Below are 3,170 nucleotides of genomic sequence, written 5' to 3'. Positions count from 1 at the left end.
ACAATAGTCAGATTAATAGGAGGAAAGACATACAAACTTATCAATATGCACATGGACATGAGAGTCTTGCAATTATGAGACTCCAAGAAGGCCATATGACTGCAGTTTTTATACCAGACATAAGGAAAGAGGGTCTTGGAACATGATGACAGGTTATGGGAGGGAGAGGGAAGGAAAGGCACAGTGAGCAAAAGCTGTCTTGGGATGCAGGTGAAGCCTCCCAGGTTGCAGCCCTCAGAAAGAATAGATGGCACCTTGTGGAAAGTTTCTGTAAAAGTGTCAGACCTCTAAAAGGGTCAGACTTTTAGCCTCCTTTTCCTGAGTGTTAATCTTTCCCAGATCCAGATAAGGGGACTTCAGAGAACACCTCTACATTGCTATTTTCATTACTAAGGTAGATACCCTCCACAGATGCAAATCTCCCCCACAAAGGACAGCTTTCCAGAGCCATTCCTGCCTCTGCAGCCCTGCTGAACAGCCATCTTGAATATGCCAAAGATGCATATTTTAGGGTGGCATATTTTGGTTTCCCACATGAGCCCAAAAGAAATCCTAGTATTTATCAATAAATATAGGATTAATGCTAATGAAACACTTTTTATCAAGAATAAGGAAAGGTATATACTTTGAAATTGGATAATAATAACAACGAGAGTACTTGCCCTGCTCTAAATCACATTGATCAACCTTCCACAGGTTCCTCACCCTCTGGTTTCCACATAGGTTTGGCCCCCAGGAGGCACTGGCATTAGACTGGAAGGCAGGAGGAGAGAAATCAGGGTTTACCTCCATCCACTGCCCTCAGTGCCACTGCTATTTCAGTGACACCATTTCTGGCAGTGGTTGTGATTCCTCTATGGTTCTGAGGAAGAAAAATAAATCTTGGGGTCCCCAAGTCACTAAACTAAAAGGGAAAGATCAAGCTGGGAACTGCTTAGGGTAAACCTGCCTCCCATTCTGTTCAAAGTCACCCCTCTGCTCACTGAGATAAATGCATATCTGATGGCCTCATTTGGAGAGGTTGATCAGAAACTAAAGAATGCAACCATTTGTCTTTTATCTGCCTAGGACCTGGAAGCCCCCTCCCCACTTTGAGTTGCCCCACTTTTCCAGACTGAACCAATGTATATCTTACACATACTGCTTGATGTCTCATGTCTCCCTAAAATGTATAAAACCAAGCTGTGCCCCTACCACCTTGGGCACATGTCAGGACCTCCAGAGGCTGTGTCACAGGCGTGTATCCTCAACCTTGGCAAAATAAACTTTCTAAATGATCTGAGACCTGTCTCAGGTTTTTGAGGTTCACAGTTCTATTACCTGCTGGACAGTCCCTCTCTCAGGGGTACCAGTTCCTGCCTAGTCAAGACAATTGGCTGAGACAAGACCATTTCTTTCTTTTGTTCCTCCAGGCCTAGGGATGGGAGCCACTTTCTGCTGTTGATGATCTCTGGGTTGTCTCACTGAACTGCTGAGCTTCTTTGTTCTTCCAACACTGGTTTTCTTTGTTATTTTTTCCTTTTTTGAAAGACTTAACCAGGTACCTATTTCCTAACTTGACCGTGATTGATTCAATCACTAACATTTATTGTGTATTGTAGGATCAATCCTATTAGAAAGCTACTATTCGCATCTCCATTTTCCAGATGAGGCAGCTAAGGCACAGAGAGGTTAACCTGTCTAAGATCCCACATTCATATTCAGTACTACTAACATCTACAAACAATGAAGTACCATTATAAATTATTATTATTTATTATTATTTTGGTGGAGGTGGGGTCTTGCTCTGTTGCCCAAGCTGAAGTGCGGTAGCAAAATCATAGCTCACTGCAGCCTCGACCTCCTGGGCTCAAGTGATCCTCCCACGTCAGCCTCTCAGGTAGCTGGGATCACAGATGTGTGCCACACCTGCCTATTTTTTTTTTTATTTTTTAGACATGGGATTTCACTATGTTGCCCGGGCTGGTCTTGAGATACTGGGGTCAAGTGATCCTCCCACCTCAGCCTCCCAAAGTGCTGGGATTATAGGTGTGAGCCACCACACTTAGCCTAGAAATTATTTTTTTAAATTAAAGTCAAAAAAACATGGTATTCACTGTTAGGGGACACAAAGGGGCCTTCTGGGGTGCTGGAGTCTTCTGACCTGGGGGTGGTTACATGGGAGTGCTCACATTGTGAACATTCATCAACCTGTGCATTGAGGATTTGGACACTTTTCCATATGTTAGATTTCAATAAAAAGTTGCCTGTTCATATGTATCAATTTTGAAAGCTTCAGAAATCTTCATTTAACTCTTCATTAAACTTGGTTTTCTCAAACACTGACTTTCAAGATACGCTATTTCTTTTTTCAATTTTGAAGATTAGAATTCTGATTTCAATTCAATTCTACATTACAGTTTTTGTAGAACAGTTATGTGACAGACATGTGCTAGGAGTAGGGACTCTTAACAGTAAACACAAACATAGCCCATGCCCTAGTGGATGGAGCCCAGTGGGGAAGACAACACTGAAAGTGAATTGTAACCTGGATGTAGGTCCTACCCAGAAGAAAGATCGTGGGAATACAGGAGGTTATAAAAAAAGGAGTTAGTCCAAGCCAAAGTGGAACTGAAACTCAGACTTGAAGGTTAAAGGTAAGGGGAGGGGGGACTGGCACAAGAAACAAGGGTAAAGGTCCAGCAAGCAGAGAGAGCAGGAAGTGAAAGGCCATTGAGGAGTAGGGAGCAAAGTGGGGGATGGTAGAAGGGAAGGCTCCTGGCACAGCAGTCAGATAAAGCAGGCCCGCACAGGCTGTGATTCAGAAATGAATTTTCCGGGAGAAAAACACTACCATTGGTTACCAATGGCTCTCAGGCTTGCCTGCAGAGAAGTACTAGGAAATGAATTCTACATTCAGGGATTCTCCTGGGGCTATCAGGGTGTCAGAAATACATTTTTTTTTTGGAGACGGAGTTGCCCAGGCTTGAGCACTGTGGCGTGATCTTGGCTCACTGCAAGCTCCGTCTCCCAGATTCACACCACTCTCCTGCCTGAGCCTCCCAAGTAGAAACAGACGTTTTTGTTGTTGTTTTTCATGTAGCAGTGAGATGAGATCCTACCAAAATCCCTTACCAGCACCACCACCATCACACTAGGGGCAGAGGTGACAGCAAATTGAGGATACAGGG

The sequence above is a fragment of the Macaca nemestrina genome, chromosome 10, assembly GCF_043159975.1.
Source record: "Macaca nemestrina isolate mMacNem1 chromosome 10, mMacNem.hap1, whole genome shotgun sequence".
In the NCBI taxonomy this organism is placed as follows: Eukaryota; Metazoa; Chordata; class Mammalia; order Primates; family Cercopithecidae; genus Macaca; species Macaca nemestrina.
Note: the sequence above shows the minus strand (reverse complement) of the source record.